This window comes from Grammomys surdaster, unplaced genomic scaffold (genome assembly GCF_004785775.1).
Source record: "Grammomys surdaster isolate TR1022 unplaced genomic scaffold, NIH_TR_1.0 1136, whole genome shotgun sequence".
NCBI lineage: Eukaryota > Metazoa > Chordata > Mammalia > Rodentia > Muridae > Grammomys > Grammomys surdaster.
The window spans coordinates 2,660,505-2,683,811 of NW_021605555.1; the positions used below are offsets into that span (position 1 = coordinate 2,660,505).

Genomic DNA, 23,307 nt, shown 5'->3' on the forward strand with positions numbered 1-23,307 from the left:
TTCACAATAGCCACAAATAATATAAAATATCTTGATGTAACTCAAACCAAGTAAGTGAAAGATCTGTATGACAAGAACTTCAAGTCTCTGAAGAAAGAAATCAAAGAAGACCTTAGAAGATGGAAAGATCTCCCATGCTCATGGATCAGTAGGATTAACATAGTAAAAATGGCCACCTTATCAAAAGCAATCTACAGATTCAGTGTAGTCCCCAAAAATTCAGACACAATTCTTCACAGACATGGAAAGAACAATCCTCAACTTCATATGGAAAAACAAAAAAACCCAGGATAGCTAAAATAATTCTCAACAATAAAAGAACTTCTAGGGAAGTCACCATCTCTGACCTCAAACTGTACTATAGAGCAATAGGGATTTTAAAAAATGCATAGTATTGGTATAGAGACAGACAGGTTGATTAATGGAATAGAATTGAAGACCCAGAAATAAACCCACATGCCTATGGACACTTGATCTTTGACAGTCAAGAAGCCAAAACCATACAGTGGAAAAAAGAAAGCATCTTCATCAAGTGGTGCTGGTCTAACTGGTGGTCTGCATGTAAAAGAATGAAAATGGATACATATTTTTCACCTTGTACAAAGCTCAAGTACAAATAGATCAAGGACTTCCAAATAAAAGCATATACATTGAATCTGAAAGAGGAGAAACTGGGAAATAACCTTGAACACATGGCCACAGAGGGACTCTTCCTGGACAGAACACCAATGGCTTAGGCTCTAAGATCAAGAATTGATAAATTGGACCTCATGAAACTGGAAAGCTTCTATGAGGCAAACATTGCGAATAGGACAATATGGCAACCTACAGATTGGGAAAAGATCTTCACTAGCCCTACATCCAATAGGGGGATAAAATCCAAAATATATAAAGAACTCAAGAGGCGCTCTTTTCTCAGGACGGTGGAGGCCGTGCAGCTTCGCCCTTACTCTGAGCAAAGAACTGTGGGCAGAGGCAATCGGGGTTCGAGAGGACTGGGAGGCAGACACTTTGCTGTGTTCAAATCGAAGTAAAGGGTGCAAAAATGCAGAGCAATAAAACCTTTAACTTGGAGAAGCAGAATCATACTCCAAGGAAGCATCACCAACATCATCACCAGCAGCACCACGAGCAGCAGCAGCAGCAGCAACAGCAACAACAGCCACCTCCACCAATACCTGCAAATGGCCAGCAGGCCAGTAGCCAGAATGAAGGCTTGACTATTGACCTGAAGAATTTTAGGAAACCAGGAGAGAAGACCTTTACCCAACGTAGCCGTCTCTTTGTGGGCAATCTTCCCCCTGACATCACTGAGGAGGAAATGAGGAAACTTTTTGAGAAATATGGAAAAGCAGGCGAAGTTTTCATTCATAAGGATAAAGGCTTTGGCTTTATTCGCTTGGAAACACGAACCCTAGAGGAAATTGCCAAAGTGGAGCTGGACAATATGCCGCTCCGTGGAAAGCAGCTGCGAGTGCGCTTTGCCTGTCACAGTGCATCCCTTACAGTCCGCAACCTTCCTCAGTACGTGTCCAACGAACTGCTGGAAGAAGCCTTTTCTGTGTTTGGCCAGGAGGAGAGGGCTGTAGTCATTGTGGATGACCGAGGAAGGCCCTCAGGGAAAGGCATTGTTGAGTTCTCAGGGAAGCCAGCTGCTCGGAAAGCTCTGGACAGATGCAGTGAAGGCTCCTTCTTCCTAACCACATTTCCTCGACCTGTGACTGTGGAGCCTATGGACCAGTTAGATGATGAAGAGGGACTTCCAGAGAAACTGGTTATAAAGAACCAGCAATTTCACAAGGAGAGAGAACAACCACCCAGATTTGCACAACCTGGGTCCTTTGAGTATGAGTATGCCATGCGCTGGAAAGCACTCATTGAGATGGAGAAGCAACAGCAGGATCAAGTGGACCGGAACATCAAGGAGGCTCGTGAGAAGCTGGAGATGGAAATGGAGGCAGCACGCCATGAGCACCAGGTTATGCTAATGAGGCAGGATTTGATGAGACGTCAAGAAGAGCTTCAGAGGATGGAGGAGCTGCATAACCAAGAGGTTCAGAAACGAAAGCAGTTAGAACTCAGGCAGGAAGAGGAGCGCAGGCACCGTGAGGAAGAGATGCGGCGACAGCAAGAAGAAATGATGCGGCGACAGCAGGAAGGATTCAAGGGAACTTTCCCTGATGCGGTATATCTCCCATGTGCCTATGATGTGAGAGAACAAGAGATACGGATGGGCCAAATGGCTATGGGAGGTGCTATGGGCATAAACAATAGAGGCGCCATGCCCCCTGCTCCTGTGCCACCTGGTACTCCAGCTCCTCCAGGACCTGCCACCATGATGCCAGATGGGACCCTGGGATTGACCCCACCAACAACCGAACGTTTTGGCCAAGCTACTACAATGGAAGGAATTGGAGCAATTGGTGGAACTCCTCCTGCCTTCAACCGTCCAGCTCCAGGAGCTGAATTTGCTCCAAATAGACGCCGCCGATATTAGATAAAGTTGCATTGTCTAGTTTCCTGCAGCCCTTAAAAGAAGGGCCCTTTTTGGACTAGCCAGAATTCTACCCTGGAAAAGTGTTAGGGGTTCTTCCCAATAGATAGGTCTTCCCTGCTTGTACTACTCTAGGGAGTATGCTTGAAGGCAGAGGGGCAAGGGAGGGGTGGTATTTAACATGTCAAAGTCTGTGGTATAGTGCGTTTTCAAGTCTGTCTGGTGCATTCCTGAAGTATATTGACTGTTGAGGGTCTGGAGAACCATAGGAAAATGGACTCACAGCTCCATTAATCTTGATCATTCCTCTCTCTTTCTCTCTCTCTCTCTCTCTCTCTCTCTCTCTCTCTCTCTCTCTCTCCATCATGTTTTAATTGCTTTCTCATCTTTATTCCCCTCAACCCCAGAGACACTGCCATATATACCACAAAACCTAAACATCCTCCAATGACCTAGCCCCATTCCTCCATTCACTCCCAGGTAAGAATTCAGACAAATGTCCACAGAGGTTACAGCATACATACGGTTCTGTTATATCTCATATATGACCCCCTTCATGTCCTAAGGAAGACATTTTCTCTTAGAGGTTTTCATTTTAGTATATCTTAAACTCTTGTGTTAACTTGCCTCCATTTTTTCCTTGGGTAAGGACTACACTTTCGTGTCTCTGATGTTGCTGTTCACGGCTTTTCTTGATAGGCCTAGTACAATCTTGGGAACAGGGTTGCTGTGTGTTGAAGGTCTGACAGTAGCTCTTAGTCGTGCCTATCTTAGGTAGTTACGCTGTGCATTTTTATTGGTATACTATGATTTGTTGCTGATACCTTCAATTTGAAAATTTTTCTGAGAAATGGAGAAGTAATGCAGCATCATCTTATTAAAATACATTTGAAGCCTTTTCAAACAAAAAAAAAAGAACTCAAGAAGTTAAACTCAAAAAAACCCAAATAACCCAATTTAAAATTGAGATACAGAGGTAAACAGAGAATTCTCAACAGAGGAATTCTGAATGATGGAGAAGCACTTAAAGAAATGCTCAACATCCTTAGTCATCAGAGAAATACAAATTAAAACGACTGAGATCCCACCTCACACCTATCAGAATGGCTAAGATCAAAAACTCAGGAGACAGCACATTCTGGTGAGGATGTGGAGAAAGAGGAACATTCTTCCTTTGGTGGTGGGATTATAACCTGAATTATAGTCTGGAAATCAACTTGGCAGTTCCTCAAAAAAAAAATTGGAAATAGTTCTACCTAAAGACCCAGCTATACCAAAAAGATGCTCCACCATACCACAAGGACATGTGTTCAACTATGTTCATAGCACTGTTATTTGTAAAAGCCAGAAGATGGAAACAACCCAGATGTCCCTCAACCAAAGAATGGATACAGAAAATATTCATTTACACAATGAAATACTATTCATCTATTAAAAATAAGTATATCATGAATTCTGTAGGCCAATGGATGGAACTAGAAAATATCATCCTGACCAAGGTAACCAAGACTCAAAAGGACATGCATGCAATGTACTCACTGAAAAGTGGATATTAGCTTAAAAAGTACAGAATACCCATTATAAAACTCACAGACCATATGAAGTCAAGCAAGAAGGAAGGCCCAAGAGAGGAGGCTTCAATCCCACTTAAAAGAAGGAACAAAATAATCATGGGCGGCAGAGAGAGGTAGGGATCTGGGCAGAAGAGGGAAGGGGGGAGGGAAAGGCGGCAGCATCGAGTATTGTGGGAAACAGGGCAGAAGTCCAGAGGGCCAGGAGAAGAATGGAAATATGTAGCTGTGGGGGTGAGAGTCTAGTGGAACATATAGAAAGTCCCAGAAACCTGGGATGGGAGAAGTTCACAGGACTCATTGAATAGTGACCTTAGCCGAAATACCCGACAGTGGGGAGATAGAACCTGAAGAGACTACCTCTTGTAGATAGACAGCACCCTCCCCCCAGCAAGTTGGGACTAGCCACCCGTATTCATAATTTTTGACCCAGAATTGTTCCTGTCTAAAGGAAAGGCAGGGACAAAAATTGAGCAGAGACTGAAGGAAAGGCCATCCAGTGACTGGCCCAATTTGGAATTATCCCATGATCAGGCACCAAACCCTGACACTACTACTGATGACATGTTGTGGCTGCAGACAGGGGCCTAGCATGGCTGTCCTCTGAGAAGCTCTTCCAGCAGCTGACTGAGACAAATGTTACTTAAAGTTACTTAAAGTCAACCATTGGACTTAGGTTGGGGACCCCTATGGAAGAGTTAGGGAAAGGACTGAAGAAGCTGAAGGGGAAAAATCAACTAACCCAGATCCCTCAGTGCTTCCAGAGTATAAGCCACCAACCAAAGAGCATACATAGGTTGATCTGTGGCCCTTAGCACATATGTAGTGGAAGGCTGCCTTGTTTGGCCTCAGTCAGAGAGGATTGACCTAATCCTTTAGAGACTTGATATCCCAGGGAAGGGAGATGCTGGAGGGTATGAGGTGGAGGTGGGTGCGTTCATGAGGGTGGTGGGTAGGTGTGTGAGGAAGTACCCTCTCAGAGGCAAAGTGGAGGAGTATGAGGTAAAGAACTCTAAAGAGGGGGAACTTGGAAGGAGGAGCAACATTTGGGATGTAAATAAAGCAATTTAATAAATAAATTTAAAGAGAAAGAAAGAGAGAGAGAGAGAGAGAGAGAGAGAGAGAAGAATGTGAGAAACTCTCCTTTTTTTGTAACTCTCCACATTTAAGATCTGAAAAGAAACTACTTAATGTCACCACCTCTACTTTCTAGAATAAATGCTGAATGCTTTCAAAACAAAAAAAAAAAGGAACTAGCAAGTTATAGATAAATCAATTGACTAAACTCAAGTATTTATTTATAACAGCCTCAACAGCTAAGGCCAAGGATAAACACTATTCCCTTCTGAAAAGCAAAGCCCCTCTCACGTTATTATTTTTGCATCAAGATACTAATTGTATTGATTATGTACTTGCTATAATGTGACTGTACCATCTAAACTTCATGTGCTGAAAGTACAACACATCATATGACAGGATTGGAACACGGAAACTAATATTTAAGGACAATCATACATGGATTGTGTTATACAGTGAGCTGGTTATCTTTAGATTAAGTTTATTATAAAAATAAAATCACTTTTCACAAGAGGGGAAATCTCGCTCAGGGAGAGTGGTAGACATGACTGGAGTGGCTGCGTGAGGCTATCTCTTTTATACTCTTTGTCTGAGCAAAAGGAGTTGCTAAATACAAGGTGTTAGGCAGGCTGGGTTTGGACCAGGCTAATCTGCCTCAATTCTAGGTGTCAGGAAGCCATGAAGCCTTATGAAGGAAAACTGGCATCTGCTGGAACATTAAAATTAACCATAAATGTTACCCCTTATTTTGGGTGTGGAAAACTGCACAATTCTTGCCAGAATGAATGCCATCAACAGTCTCAGGGCACTCCTTGGTTTGACCATTCTGTATGTGGTTGGGTGTGAGGGAGACGGGCTAAGCACAATGTCTTTCAATAAAAGGCTCTTGTTTAAAACCTAAGGAGTACTGCACCTTCTCTCTGGGATTCGGGAAAAGGGAATTAAAATAGAAAACCCCGGGCTTTGTGTGAACTACAAGAAATGGTAGGGTTCAAGGCTTTTCTAGTTTCATGAGAACCTGTACTACTGAATTTGCGAATTTTGTTTTTTGAGCTGAACAGATCTCTGGGGGACTATGTTGAGTGTAATGACATTTCACTGTGATCCCCCAAGTTCAAGGCAGTCTTTAACCCAATGTTGGCTTAAGTTTCCCGGGAGCTGACATGTCAACTTTTCTTCAGTGACAGTTGGTATTCCTATTGATTTTGGCATATGTGCTTAATACAGAGTCAGTTCTGTATATGCTGTCCTAACTATTCATTGTATTAATCTTTTTTTGTTTTGTTATCTTGCTTGAAGATTGATTTGTATTGAATTTGTTAGAAATAAATGTTTTTCTGCTAAAAAAAAAAAAAGAGGGGAAATCTCTTTTCTCTTTATCCTTCTTCCTCTCTCCTCTATTTCTCATCTTTCTCTTCCTCTACTCCTCTTCCTCTCATCTCCTCTTTATTATTTTTTTGTTTTTGTTTTAATTTTTGCTCACTTTCCCTTTCTTTCTCCTTCCACTTTCCACCACAGATGATACAACAAAAAGGCCATTTGCTGTCTCATGCAAGCCCCTGATCATGGAATTTTTCCTGCCGAACTGTAAGAAATTAAACTCTGTTTACTACTCAGCCTCATGTATTCTGTTAAGATAGCATTAAGTAGACTACAATCGGCTGGTATCTCAGTGGCACAGCACATGACCACATGCCAAAGGCTTTGGATTTGATCTCTAGTACCACAAAGGGAAGGGAAGGAAAAAACAAAACCTGCAATAATCTTATAACAAGAAAGGAAGAGAATATAGACAAAGGCAATGTTCTAGACTAAAAGAATAACCTATTTACGTATTAACTAAACCTAAGAATATGGTTATTGTTGGCATTTACAGATGAGGAAAAGAAGTAGACAGGTTAAATATGATCTACCTAAATTCAATAATTAATGAGTGGCATAGCCCTGATAGAAATTCAGGCTGTCTACTCCAGGCTCTACCTATTAATAGCTATGCTGCAGTGCCTTCAAAACATCTAGCAAGAAAATGCTATTGAAGAAGTTCTTAAAATACTGCAGAGAAGACCCCCACCATCAAGTTGAATTATAATAAGAATTATGCACCAACAAATTAGTTTTATTAAGAATAAAGGTAAGGAGCTGGAGAGATGGCTCAGAGGTTAAGAGCACTGACTGCTCTTCTAGAGGTCCTGAGTTCAATTCCCAGCAACCACATGGTGGCTCACAACCATCTGTAATAGGATCTGATGCCTTCTGGTGTATCTGAAGACAGCTACAGTGTACTCATATAAAAATAAATAGATCTTTTAAAAAATAGAAATATATATAATATATATTTCTAAAAAGAAAAGAATAAAGGTAAATATTTTCTTCAAATAAATCAGGAGAGATTATAGATAAAATACTATGCTTAGAAATTCTTTGGCTAACAACACAAGAAAAAAATATTTGAGCCATGAGTAATAGCTCACTCTGGTAATCCTAGCACCCAGGCAGGTGAAACAGAGATTGCTGTGAATTCACAGCCAATAGGGTCTACATAATGAATTCCAAGACAGTTGGGGCTAGGTAGAGAAACACTGTCTTGAAAAAAATCATAATTAAAAAAAAGTTATTATTCTAAACTTGTGCCCAGATTAGCTTGCATATTTTATCATTTACATTCATTCCATGATAAATTTTACGAGTCTATTCTGGTTACCAACCTTATTTTAAACCAAGTTTTAAAATTCTTATCCCAAGAGGAGAGACAAAGTTTCTGTAACCTCCACTCTTTCTGGGAAGCACTACAGGTATATAAAGCAATCTCCTACTAAGCCATAGCTCTTTATGACTACTATGTAAAGTAAATTCTGTAATCTGTATTGTCTTACTGTACTAGTTACCAGTGAACTGAACAAAAGAATGTATATAATTTTGATTTTAATAATTTCTCTGAACACTGAGATCCCAACAAATCTCTTAGTTTCATAGAAAGCCTAAGAAAAAATTCAATATTGCATGTTAATTTTATTAGAGAGCTTAAAAATATTTGTGAATGTATATTTAGATTAATTTCTGTTAATATTTAATTTTATATAACCTATTTTGTTTGCCTTCAATAAGGATAGCTAGCAATCTTCATCAAAACAACTCATTCCCTCATCTTTAATTTTGTGAGAAAAATGCACACAAATGTTTTGAAGGCAAAAATATGAAATTCAATTATCACCAAAATGTGATCTAATAACCCAATTTTTCAATTCTGATGGCAGAGTAAACAAATATATTTATTCCCCAAGTGTCTATCAAAATCATATTTTTGTTTCAATCTGTGCCAACCAAATGTGCTCCACTATGTTCATAGCAGCCTTATATATAATAGCTAGAAACTGGAAACAATCCAGATGTCCTTCAACAGAAGAATGGATACAGAAAATGCGGTACATTTACAATAAAATATTACTCGGCTATTAAAAACAAGAATTTCACGAATTTTGCAGGCAAATGGATGGAACTAGAAAATATCATCCTTTGTGAAGTAACCCAGACCCAAAAGGACATACATGGTATGTATTTATTGATAAGCAGATATTATCCCAAAAGCTCAGAATACTTACAATACAACTCTCAGACCATATGAAGCTTAACAAGAAGGAAGGCCAAAGTGTGGATGCTTCAACCCCATTTAGAAGCGGGAACAAAATAATCATGGGAGGCAGAGGGAGGGAGGGACCTGGAAGAGAGAAGGGAGGGGGAGAGAAAAAAGGAGGCAGGATCAGATATGAGAAGAGACAGGAGAGAAGTCCAGAGGGCCAGAAGAATGAATAGAAATATGCAGCAGCGGGGATAGGGAATGGGAATCGGGGGTGGGGGGACCACTAGAAAGTCCTAGACACCAGGGATGCAGGAGGCTCCCAGGACTCAATGGGGATGACATTAGCTGAAATGCCCAACAGTGGTGAGAAAGAACCTGAAGAAACTCCCTCTAGTAGATAGACATGGCCTCCAGTTGAGATATGGGGCCACCCACCCATCTCAAATTTTTTAATCCAGAATTGTTCCTGTCTAAAGGAATGCAAGGACACAAATGGAGCAGAGACTGAAAGAAAGGCCATCCAGAGACCACCCCACCATGGGATCTATCCCATTCACAGACACCAAACCCAATACTATTGTTGATGCCAAGATGTACTTGTAGATAGGAGCCTGATATGATCCTCTGAGAGGTTCTGCCAGCACCTAAGAGATGCAGATACTCACAGCCAAATATTAGACTGATTCTAGGGATTCCAATGGAAGAGTTATGGGAAGAACTGAAGAAGTTGAAGGGGATTGCAATCCCATAGGAAGAACAATAATATCAACTAACCAGACCCCAGGTAGCTCCCAGGGACTAAACCACCAACCAAAGAGTACGCAGACTTTGGTAGCTCCATGGCTCCCACTACATATGTAGCAGGGGACTGCCTTAACTGGCATCAGTGTGTGGGAAGACACTTGACCCTGTGGAGGCTTGATGCCACAGAGAAGGGGCATGCTAGAGGGGTGAAGCAGGAGTGGTGGGTGGGTGAGGGAGCACCCACTTAGAAGCAAAGGGGAGGTTGGTGGGATGGAGACTTCATGGAGGGAATACTGGGAAGGAGGACAGTTGATATGTAAACAAGTAAAATAATTTAAAATTTTTTTCTGTGACTTTGACCTGGGTTTTTTTTTCTCTTTCTTCTATTCGTATTACTTTTAGATTTGGTTGTTTCACAGTGACCCAGCTTTTCTGAATGTATTGTGCCAGAATGTTTTCAGATTTAACATTTCCTTTGACTAAGGATACATTTCTTCTACTGTGTATTCAATGTGATTCTCTCTTCCATCTTTTGTCTTCAGTTGAGTAGGCTTGCCTCTAAGGTTCCTGTTTATTTCACTAAACTTTTTCCTTTCTATATTTCCCTCAGGTTGGGTTTTCTTCATTGATTCCATTTCTGCTTTCAATTCTTGACCTATATTATTCATTTCCTTCCACTCCTTGTGTTTTTACTGAATTCTTTAACGGGTTTATTCATTTCCTCTTTAAGGACTGCTATTATATTCATAAAGGCTATTTTAAGGTTTTTGTCTTATGTGTCAGCTCTGGTGCAATTCTCAGGGCCTACTTCAGTAGTGCTGCTGGGCTCTACTGGAGACATGTTGTCTTAGCTATTCCTGATTTTTTTTTAATGCTGTCAACTAGAAATCTGACTTAGGAATAATTGCAATTCTAGGTGCTGATATTTTGTCTTGGTTTGTTGGGTGGTTGCTTTGTTCATTAGATTCTGTTGTCCTCTCTGGTTCTTAGGATGGTGTGGTAGCTGTATGTTGTCTCATAGGAAATTCTGGGATCATGACAGAGGTGGTTACTAGGGTTTCCAGATATCTAGGTATTGGTAGATGACCCTCAGGATGAGTTAGGAGGATGAGACTGATGGAGTCTACAGAAGGGAGGAAAGCAGGATGTTCCATCAGGATCTTCTTAGTTCCCCAAGAATGAGGACAAAAAGTAAGGAAAGGCCACACAGTCTACTACAGAGCTGGGGATGAGACTGGGGAACTGGACTTGGAGAAAAGGAAGATCTGAGGCTCGCCTTCCTGCTTAGCTGACTGGCCTACTTGTTTCTATGCCAGGATTGGCTGACAGGTTCCCAGGGAATACCTGCTAAGTTGGTGGCTTAGGTAACAGGATGAATATGAAGGAAGTTTGGAGATCTTTGTGCTCAACTAGAGACTGGAGAAGGGTAGTTTGTTTGGGGGTGAGATTTGGAGATTGGTTTTGGAGGAGAAGTAAGATCTACTGTTAGCCTAACTGCTTCCACAGTGGTACTGGCTCAGCAGGATGCCATAGAACACCTACTGGTGTTTGTCACTAGGATAATGAGATTACTGAAAGGTTAGAGGAGAAGGTTTGCACGATCCAAAAGAGGCTGGGCAGAGAGGAAGGGGAGGCTGCAACAGGTAGTGTGCTACAAAGCTGGGTATAAGCCTGATGATAGAAACACAAAAGAGAAACTGAGAGAAACTATTCAAAATAAAATGAAGCTGGAAAGATGGCTCAGTAGTTAAGAGCACTGACTGCTCTTCCAGAGGTCCTGAGTTCAATTCCCAGCAATCACATGGTGGCTCACAACCATCTACAATGGGATTTAATGCCCTCTTCTGGTGTGTCTGAAGAGAATGACAGTGTACTCACACAAAATAGAAAAAAAAGAGACTAGAAAGTGAGCAGAATATCAGAGAGCTGTGGGGCAATTTCATTTATATACATATGGATAAAACTAAAGTCTTTAAAGAAAACAAAAAGAAAGTACACAAAAACTTTTAAAGAAACCCTGAAATATTTTTAAAATTGTAAACTACAAACTCAAATATCCGGAACAGCCAGGGCTGCACAGAGAGTCCCTGTCTCAAAAAAAACAAAAAAACAAAAAAACAAAAAAACAACCTAATTATTAAGATCAGAACTGACTTTAATACTTGCATGTAATTAAAATGGTATAAAAGCAAAAAAGAGGAGGGGGGATGGGATAGGGGGATTCTAGTGAGGAGAAATGGGGAAAAGGGATGGCATCTGAAATGCAAATAAATAAAATATCCAATTAAAAAAAAGAAAAGAAAAAACCTAATAACTAATTCAATACTATGAACCAAATAAAATAAAAAGATTTCAGTAATTAACAGCCATAAATGGCATTCTACAGAACAGAGTCTAGAAAGCAGTGACTGAAATGATGGCACATAGAACTATAGTCCAAGTATGCCACACCTCAACTCAGCTAGGAGATGCCCTGAAGAAAAGCAGGTTTACTGTGATCAGATAGCTCAGTTTTCCAGAAATTGAAAAATGAATTTGTCTGTATAAAAAATTCTCTACTGTTAAGTACTTGCCATTAATCCCACTTTCCAGAACAACCCACACAGACCAAACAAAATATACCTTCAATCATGGGTTAACAATTAAATTGGCTATCTAAAATTTCTACCCTATATTTCTGTTTGACTCCTGTATAAATTTAGGAATTCAGGATCCAAATACCCAGATTAATACAGCTCCCCAAATATCTGAAATGTTTGAGCCTACTTCTTTGAACTGTGACTTTCACAAGAAAGAATTCCTTTACTTTATCTTGTTTTTCTCCCTTCCTATCATGTGGTTCTAAGAAACACTAGATGACAAATACTTCTAACCTTAAACTCCACTGAAATAGAATATACTCTATTAGAAACATCCTATCAAAGGTGACCATCATCAGGTTTGTGTAATCATAAATGCTCAAAACAGCTGTTCTAAGGTCTACACATTTTACAAGATTGTTTTGAAATGCTTTTAAAAACCATAGTTTCTAAAAATAAATAAAATTTTGAAGGGGTTATAATTATGGAAACACAAGGAGAAAAGAAAAAATTTTAAATCTCAGTTATTCAAGAGTTGATAATAAATGCTCTACTTTTTATTCTGTTATCTTTCATTCACCGCAAAATAAATATAGCATTTATGAAATAAGGAAATATCAGCCTATTTGTTTAAATAAGGGGTTATAACATTGGGATTTAGCATCACAGTGATAATCAAAATTGTCTATTATGCACTACCCATAGCTGAAGAAATAAGAGTCTTGAGATGAAAACCTACTACTTCCATTTTCCTAAACCAATATAAGTTCTAGCTGTGCTTTCAATGCCTACCCTAATACCTCAGATAAGTGTAGCTCTCACCTCTCATCAAAGAATCTTCTGTTCTCAATAGATAGAGACTATTACAGAGACCCACAGCTGGTCAAAATGCAGAGAGTAAGGGACTCTGGGATGTAAAACATCAACTGATAACATTTGCAACCCAACCTCTACACCTGAAGCTCAAAATATATACGTGTGTGTGTGTGTGTGCGTGTGCGTGTGTGTGTGTGTGTGTGTGTGTATCATGTTTATATATAATATATAATAATATTATATAATATATATACGGAAGGAGTGAGGGAGTAGGCTAGTTAAGAGCCAGAGACTCAGGACAGTACTTACTAGATACTTTCCCCTATGCATTTCCCTAATTTCATGGAAAACTGTACCTACAAAATCTCAACACTATGGTTGTCTGAACAAGACAAACATAATAACAATAATAGTTAATGTGTGTAAACATGGAAAAGGAAAATTCCATGTGATTCCACCCCTAGATGAAGAACCACAGATGGTCATGGCTTCTGAGAGAGAAATCATCTCCAGAGGAATGAGCTCCTGCATAGGAAGTCCAATCCTAAGTAGTTAGCAAACACTGTTTACATCATGAAAAGATTTTTTTAAGCATTAAAATAAAAACTATTTTGTTGGTCTCCTAGGCTCCTTAAACTCAAGAATGTATGAAAACTCAAGAAAAGTGGGCTGGAGAGATGGCTCAGTGGTTAAGAGCCCTGGCTGTTCTTTCAGATGATAGATGGTGACTCCAAACCATCAGTAAGTCAAGAGGATTCAATATCCTCTTCTGTCCCCCACAGGCACCAAGCTTGCACATGGTACACACCCATAAACATTAAATAAATAGATTATGGATACATAGATGATAGATAGGTAGGTAGATAGATAGATAGATAGATAGATAGATAGATAGATAGATAGATAGATAGTTTTTTTAAGAACTCCAAAAAGAAAGTTAAAAGAACAAATTCTCCAGACAATCAATGCAAGAGCCAACTCTTGATGAAGAAAATTTTCAAACATATTGTGGAAAGTGGAATAAAGTTTAAATGTTACCAGAACATTTTCTGTTTTCAATGATGTGTTAGTTTGGGTTTCTATTGCTGCAACAAAACACCATGACCAAAAACAAGTTGGGAAAGAAGGGGCTTATATGTTTACACTTCCAGATCATAGTCCATCATTGAAAGAAATCAGGACAGGAAATCAAGCACAGCATGGCAGGAATCTGGAGGCATGATCTGATTCAGAAATCATGAAAGGGTACTGTTTACTTGTTTGCTTCCCCTGGCTTGCTCAGCCTACTTTCTTATAGAACCCAGAACTACCAGCCTGGGGATGGCACCGCCCATAGTGGGCTGGGCCCTCCCCCATTGACCACTAATTGAGAAAATGCCTTACAGCTGGATCTCCCAGAGGCATTTTCTCAACTGAGGCTCCTTCCTCTCTGATGACTCTAGATTGTGTCAAGTTGATCCAAAACCAGCCATAAAATCGCAATGCAAGATGTGGATGTCAACTGAAGGGCAGGGTGGTGTAGAGCTCCTTCAAAAACCATTGATAATTTGTCTATCTTCCCCAGTAGACAAAAGTTCTGTAAGGGTAGAAGCCGGGACAGTTTTATTCATCCTGACATATTCAGCCCCTAAAACATAGTTAGGTACACAGTATTTTAATAAATGAATAGAATAAAAAGGTACATCTGGTACTGGGACATATACTATAAATCTACTAAATATTATAAAATGAAATTTCTAGTTAAATAATAAAAAATACAGAAAAAAAGTCTTTATCAAGTAGAGGCAGTTTTAAAAATGAAAGGACTTTGAAAGCTGGCTGATCAGTTTCCTTCCTAGATGTTCTTGGGGGATGCACATCCCCCCTTCCATTTCTCCACTTAGTTGTGATACATGATGAGACCCCTTGACAGAAACCAAATAGTGGCTGACTCATGCTCGGGAACCTTTGGAACATAAGATAATAAACTTTTTTCCCACAAATCATCCAGCCTCAAATAATTGTACTAGTCCAAGAACTTGCCACAATGACAGTGAGCTGTTTCAGAAATTACAAGTGAAGCCCATGGCATACCATGTGAGCAAAATGGTAGTCACTGTAATTTGAATAAGCAATAATTTTAATAACTAAAGTATAAAATCCATATCATCAATCTTTTTGGCTCACCCTTTCATACTTCAGAGATCTTCCAGGGTTTTCAGTTTGAATTGCTAAGAAACACAATGGTAGCATAAGTAGCTGTTACGAAAAGACCTAACTGCCAGTTATGAGGATCCTTGTAACACACTGGAGTCCTATGAACCAATCTACATAAGGACATTAGGCAAACATCCTTTTAAAAATTTGTAAGTGGAAGAATGAACTAAGAACTCAGATATGTACTATATGACATCATGAGATCACAGCTACTCTCAAAGAGAACAGATGCACCAGGGAAGTTTGGGAGTCCAGTGTGAGTCGGGGGTAGAGTACAAGCATCCTTGCAAATCAGCAATAAGAGACAATCTCCTGAGAAGGGGTCATCAAGGGGCACAACAAAAGAAAAGAAGGAACTTGGCCATATGAATATCATTCTGCAAACAAATGTGTAATTAAGATTGTCAATTTGTTAGTTTATAATTAATTTTAGTTAATCGTTCAATAATATTGATCCTATTTTCACTTAGAGCAAATTTTTATAACCTGAAAAAAAAAAAAGAAACAATAGTCAAAAAGAAAGCTGAAGCTGAGAAAGGGTAGTGCCAGTGTCTCAGGAGGCTGAGGCAGGAGGATGGCCTGAGCACAGGAATTTAAGTCCAGCCTGAGCAGCATAGTGAATAAAACCCCATTTAATAAAAATGCATAAAAATTTACAACTGTCACTTAGTGAGCACTCAATTAGTATGTTAAATACATACCTTTAATGAGGCAAATTAAATTAGCATGCTTGAATTTCAGAGACCACCCTTCACCAGCTTCAATGTCTTGACAGAGTTCATATACCAATGTTGTTTTTCTAACATTAGTTTAAAATGTGGTCACTATTTTTTACCATAACATAAAATATGCCTATGACTCTAAATAGGCTGACTAGCATATTTGTGGTTCTTATGAAGCAAGGCACATACACTGTAGAGTCTCTATTAAAAAGTATAATTAAAAAGAACTGACAAATAAAAGTATTGGGAAAATTACATGGATTGTTTTCAGTACCCAGATCTTGATATGTGTTCCAAAATAAGAAACTAAACTAAACTAATAAAATAATAATTTAAAAAATTTCAAGAGAAATCGAGAAAGAATAAAAACCACATAAGACTAGAAAAGTTCAAGAAAGAAAATGAATCATATAACAGAGCTCTGAACTCTCAACTAGTTCTGAAAAATGTTCATGTTGGATTGTAAAATAATATTTTAATATCCTCCCTAGCACATTTTAGTATTTCCCTGAACCAATTTTATTCATGTGTAATTTATGTTTCTATGTCAAACACCTGCATGTTATAAATATATTAGTACAAAAACCTATTTTAAAGTTTTTATTAAATCAGAAGTATGTATGAGCGCACTTACAGCTGAAGAAGTTAATGCAAGAGTTACTGGCTAGTTATGGTACAAAACTGAGCCAAGAAAAACATTCACTTATTTATATACTGCAGCACTTAAAAATGTCTCATTTACACTGTGCCCAGAACCACAAAATTTATCAAATAAATTTCCATATCCCCCAAATCTAAGCAAAAGATACTGTGAAACTGGCATTACACTAAAAATAAAATACTAGTACTATGCAGTCCTATCCATATACAGGAAGAAAAAAAGGTCATATTCTACAAATGATAAAAATAGTAACTTGCAGAAGATTTTTATATAAAAAGTATCTCAAATAAAAAGTAGGACAGTAATGAACCTTATGAGTATTTTATGCAAAAAGTGAAACACCACATAAAATAAAACTTAAAACTAAGGGGGGTCCAGTTATTAAACCAACTGATGTTATTGTTTTTTTTTTTTATTTATTTATTTATTTTTATTTTGGTTTTTCGAGACAGGGCTTCTCTGTGGAGCCCTGGCTGTCCTGGAACTCACTCTGTAGACCAGGCTGGCCTCAAACTCAGAAATCCGCCTGCCTCTGCCTCCCAAGTGCTGGGATTAAAGGCATGCGCCACCTCCGCCCGGCTATTGTTTTTTAAAAAATGCTAGAAACATCTTCTGATTAAATTAGTTTATTTATAATATCTACAACCAATCTTTTATTCTAGCATGGAAAAACTAGAATGTCTGACTGCTTTTATCAACTCCATTAGCATACGGAGATAAAGTTCAGCTAAAGGTCATTTCATGATAATTCAGCACTTTGGAACTCTATGTAACCTTGTCCTTTTCCCTGGGAGACATTTATCAACATCTAGAGGACATGTTGAGTTGCCATACTGGGGTGGAAAGAGGAGATACAGCAGTCCCACTGGTAACTAGTCTCTTGTTGATATAGAGTAGGACTAGTGCCAAACACTCAACAGTAATCAGGACAGTCTTCAAAAAAAAAACAAAAAACAATAACACCAATAATTATCCAGCTACAGATATTAACAGCAACAAATTTTGGTCATCCTATCTCTTAACTTTTCTGTTACCATATAATAAAATACCTTGACAAATGCAGGGAGAAAGTGTTTATTTGAGCCCACAGTTCAAGGCCACACTTCATCATGATGCGGAAGACATGACAGCTAGTAGAAAAGACATGGTGGCAGGAATAGGAGGCTGGTTTGATAACATTACATTCACAATCAGAAAGCATAAAGTGGACAGGAAATGAGGTTGGGCTATAAGAACTCAAGGTCCATCTCCAGTGATCTACTAACTCCAGCAAGGCTCCGTCTCCTAAAGATGTTATACCTTTCCCAAATAGCATAACCAGCTGGAGGCCAAATATTCAAAACATCTGAGCCTATGGGTGACTTTTCATATTCAAACCATAATGTCTTTGTTTAAAACCCAATCCCTTGCCTGGAACAATCAACTACGACAAGAATTTCAAAGTAAAACAAAGGTATAATCTTCATAAAGAAGTTCTAAGCAAAGGACAATATATAGAAAGTGCACTAGCCTGGATATTTCAGGAAAACACAGAGTGTGCTGCTTTTAGCCACTATCCACCCTTCCTACATGACTAAAAGCTAATATGTTCAACTCTTCTCTCTGTGTTTTTTTTTACTTTTTATTTGAAAATTCCCATGTATTCACAAAATAAAAGAATATATCTACCATCCAACTTCAGCAAGTTTCAACACTGTATCATTTTTAAATGTATGCTTCTTTCATTCAGAAAATTGGTTTTTCTTAGATATTAAAAGCAAGTGCCAAAGAACATTTTTTTTTTTACCAGCTGATATTTAAGATTTTTGTTTGTTTGTTTCATTTTGGTTTTTTTGCTTTTTGTTTTTTTGGTTTTTTTTTTTTCAGTATTTACCCTTGAAGAAAGCTGATCGGGATAAGCTATTTACAGTACACATGAAATGAAAGCTCCAGTAAAAGAGGGTTAATTAGATCATGTGAAGAAGGGATGTTAGAAACCAGAAGAGACATCTCAAATGCAAACAAATGGTAAGAAACGCTCTCTAAGGATTCACCACATAAGCACAGGACTGGACAGAAGATTGAAAGGCACTGGTAGTAGCAGGTGCACTTAGGTATAAAGGCAACACGTAAGGAATCTGGACCGAAAGGCAGAAGTCAGATGATGCCACACAGATGCAAGCAATAAAGGTTCTAGATCAGGAATGTTAATAAATCCTAATGTCCCAGCTTTAACAGTTTGACAGCTATGTGGAGTAAGATGATAAAACTGATACTCAGCAGAAAGAACAAAAATACAGGTGAATGCAGTACAGGGAAATGGTCACGCCTAAACTGCAAGAAACCAGTTGGGGTTTATTATTTAGAAGCTAAAATAGTAAAACTGGATATAGGACATATAGTACTCCCCTACCAGACGCACAGATAAAGGGGCAGAAAGAATGTAAGAGCCAGAGGAAGGGTCTGTTATTTCCATAGCACTTGTTTTAGTCAGGGTTTCTACTCCTGCACAAACATCATGATCAAGAAGCAAGTTGGGGAAGAAAGGGTTTATTCAGCTTATACTTCCAATTGCTGTTCATCATCAAAGGAAGTCAGGACAGGAATTCACACAGAAGAGGAACCTGGAGGCATGAGATGATGCAGGCCATGGAGGGATGTTACTTATGAGCTTGCTCAGCTTGCTTCCTTATAGAACCCAGGATGACCAGCCCAGAGACGGCACCACCCATAATAGGCCCTCCCATCTCTGATTACTAATTGAGAAAATGCCTCAGAGTTGGATCTCATGGAGACATTTCCTCAAGGGAGGCTCCTTTCTATGTGATAACTCCAGCTTATATCAAGTTGACACACAAAACCAGCCAGTACAGCAATCTTAACATCTTAAACAGCCTTAATGAAACTTATTTACACACACACACACACACACGAATAAAAATAAATTAAAGTAAGGGAATAAATGGGAGGTCCAGGAGGAGATGAGCTTTAATGTAGTTTTTCATCACAGTGCATAGTACCTTGGACTTACTTCATCTGGCTTCCAGGTTTCTTGGATAATGTTCACCTTTTTCACACATACCCTCCTGTAAATAAAGTTTTAAAGCCATTGAGAATGTGATTTGGTGCCCCCATGCCAGAAAAAAATGTATTTGCTTTTTTAACTTGTGTGTGTGTGTATATGATGTGGTATATATGGATAGCATGAACATGTGTGTGAATGTGGGCATATGCATGACATAGCATATGTGCAGGAGTCAGAAAACAACCTCAGTTGTGAGGCCTCTCCTGTCTTGTCTGAGACTAGTTCTCTTTCTAATTCACTACTCTATATGTTATACTATGTCTATACACTCCGTTCTCCTCTTGGGAGTATTGGGATTATGGGCACACGCTAATGTGCCTAACTTTTATGAGCTCCAGGGATTCCAACTCAGGTTTTCACACTGGCACGACAAGTATTTTACATACTAAGCCATCTCACCTGCCTCAAACCACTTATTCTTAACTCCCACAGCCAAAAGAAAAGAACCTGTACACTTCAAAAAGCAAGATGAGACTTTATGGATGTAAGTATTTACTGACATTCCTAGGAGATACAATTTGAGAACAAGTTCGTTGACCCTCTGACTCTTATCTTTCTGTTCCCTCTTCTACAATAATCTCTGAGCCATACCTACAGAAGCTATGTTGTGTAATCTATCCCTTGGGCTCCACAATTCTTGAGTTTTGATTGGTTTAGGCTAGGATTTGGTTTTGGTTTTAGTTTCAGTTTGCTTTGTTTTTGTTTTGCTTTGTGGTTTTTTTTTTTTTCTAAGACAGGGTTTCTCTCTGGAGACCTGGCCTTCCTGGAACTCACTCTGAACACAGGGCTGGCCTTAAACTCAGATATTCGCCTGACCCTGTCTCCCGAGTACTGGGATTAAAGGCAAGCACCACCACCACTTTGCAGGTTTGGGCTTTCTGTAATGGTCTCTGCTGATGCAAAGAAAAGTTTCCCTGATGAAGAGTGAAGACAACACATATCTAGAAATAAGAGCAAACATTTATAATGTAGTTAGGGATTATCCTAGTTTAATAAAGTAGTGGTTGTAAATTCTCCCCCAAGACCCACAGCCTCATTAGCCATGTGTAGTTGACTAGGTTTCCAGTACCAGGTATGATTTCTCTCCTGTTGATCAGGTCTTAAATCCAATTAGAGAGCTGTTAGTTAGAACATATACTCAAAAAACTTCACCAACATGACTGCTAAAAATGAGCCGAAACAAGAACAATAGACATGCTAAAGTGGATGGGAGAAACTTCATGAGGCCTCAACCCCACACAATGAACGACAACTAATAAATGCTGACAGCAGGAAAAATAGTCTTCCCCAGGGAAAAATGAAGAGCACACCATTTGGTAATGGTCTGGCTTGAGAATATACATACAAATAACATTATAAAGACTGAGCAGGTTATATTTAGGAATAAATGTATATACTTATATGGAAAAACAGTATGAATTTTAAAGAAAGAAAGAAAGAAAGAAAGAAAGAAAGAAAGAAAGAAAGAAAGAAAGAAAGAAAGAAAGAGGGTATATGGGAGGGTTTGGAAAAAAGAAAAGGAAGGGGAAATAATGACATTATATTGTACCTCAAAAAAATTAAAAATTATATATATATGCTGAATATTGTTTTAAAAAACACAAACCTGATAATATCACACCTTGCTTAAAAGTCTCATCAATTTCCACTTTAACCCAAAATAAAGATATTCTACCATGTGCAGATCTGCCTCTTATCTACTTTTCCTTTCTCTGATAGCACAAGGTTCTGGTTCATTCTCTATCTGTGTTGGTCTATCCTTCCTTTCTCAGATGAAAAGCTGTGAACCTGTGATGCCCAAGACATTGTTTTAAATACTTCACATGTGCATTCCATTTAATCCCTTCAAAATCTCACAGAAGAGGTACAATCATCTCCACTACACCATGAAAGATTCACATACAGTGCACCCAAAAGTATTCAAGATCTGTACTTTATACTCTTCTACTTAAGGATGTAGACAGTATTTCTAAAGATACATCTGAGCTTTTCATACACACACATCGCATAAGCACACTCACACAAGCACACAAGCACCCATAAAAAAATTTTTTTGTAGAACAAAAAAAATTCTATTTGTAGAACAGAAGCTTCATCTGATTTGTATGGGTGTTAACAGGCAAAATAATCTATAATATACAATTAAAATATGAGTATTGTGTTTTAATGTGTTCGGATGACTTAATGGATCAAGAACTCTGTGGTAGTTAGAATGAGAATCAACTCCATAGCTCATAAATTTGAATACTTAATCACCAGGGAGTGGCACTATTTGAAAGGATTAGGAGGTGTGACTTTTTTGGAGGAAGTGTGTCACTAGGGATGGGCTTTGAGGTTTCAAAAATCTGTTCCGTGCCCATAGTCTCTTTCTCTCTTCCTACTGCCTGCATATCTAGATGTAGAACTCTGAGCTACTTCTCCAGTACCATATCTGCCTGTGTGCCCTGATGAAAATGGACTAAACCTCTGAAACTGTAAGCAAGCCCCCCTTAGATGGTTTATTTTATAAGAGTTGCCATGGTCATGGTGTCTCTTCACAACAATAGAACACTGACTAAGATAAACATTAATGTTGACATTTCTCAACCAATTGATAATCCACAATTGTAGAAACAAGAATTCTGTTCTGGGTTTCAACACACAATGATTGAATTGCTGAATGTAAAGACTGCTCATTTGAAAAACAAAAATAGCTGGGCAGCGGTGGCGCATGCCTTTAGTCCCAGCACTTGGGAGGAAGAGGCAGATGGATTTCTGAGTTCGAGTCAGCCTGGTCTTCAGAGTGAGTTCCAGGACAGCCAGGGCTATACAAAGAAACTATGTCTCAAAACAACAAAAACAAAATTAAAAAAAATGAATAGCTACAGAATTCTGGTCACACAGAATTATTGATAATGGATCCTCTATGAGGATTGAAAGGTCAAAATTCACTCAAACACATAGAATAAGAAAACATATAGATTATAGATGTTTTGAAACTTCTGTGCTTTGAAGTCATTTTAGACTTGAGGGAGTGTTACACATAAGGTGCCACTTCCTATAATCTCCCAATCTAAAATTATATCAGCGTGGTCTATTTATCAAATTGAGAATTTACAGAGATCACACAGGAACAGGAAAGGCAGTGAAAAGGAAGTAAAAAGAGAATAACTGCCAAGCCAATGGGACCTCAGTTAGTTCTCTAGCTACCTAACATCGGGTACTGTTGACGACATGGTTCAAATAAATAACTATGAGGATTAAAAAGAAAAGACAAAGAATAATGATCCAAAGTTCAAATTTCACCAGCTTTTCTAGCAATATTCTGTTTGTGTTCCAATATTGTTTAGTTCTGCTGTCTCCTTGCTCTCCTCTCATCAAAGAGAGCTCACATTAACCAAATATCTTACAGCATGCTGAACTCATTAGTTCTGATATGTCTTTTTCCTGTGTATGTGTGCCTTGGAATTTCTGCATATAAATTATGTCATCTGTGAACAGAGATTCTTCCTGGTCTGGATGCCTTATGCTGCCTTTCTTGTCTAATTGTTCCTGTTTTATTTCTGTGAAGCTGAAAGGAAGCGTTTAGAACTGGCATCTTTATTTTGTTGCTATTCTTAACACCAAAGCCATTAGTCTTTCACCACTAAGAAAAATATTGGGTGCTCAGTTAGGATGTGGAAATTGGTTTGCATAAACATTTTGACCATGAAAAAAAGAGTAGAGTTTTCTTCATATGCTTTATCTGCATCTTTTAAACTATCCTAACTGCAGTTTGTATATCCTAGTTCACCCTCATTATGACCTTCAGGTACCAGTACACAAAG

The 23,307-nt window shown here is 38.7% G+C and overlaps 1 pseudogene; it reads left to right on the forward strand.

Annotated features, from left to right (window-relative positions):
- The first annotated feature begins 919 nt into the window (after window positions 1-919).
- Window positions 920-3,145, forward strand: LOC114634891 (annotated as a pseudogene).
- Window positions 3,146-23,307: the final 20,162 nt, after the last annotated feature.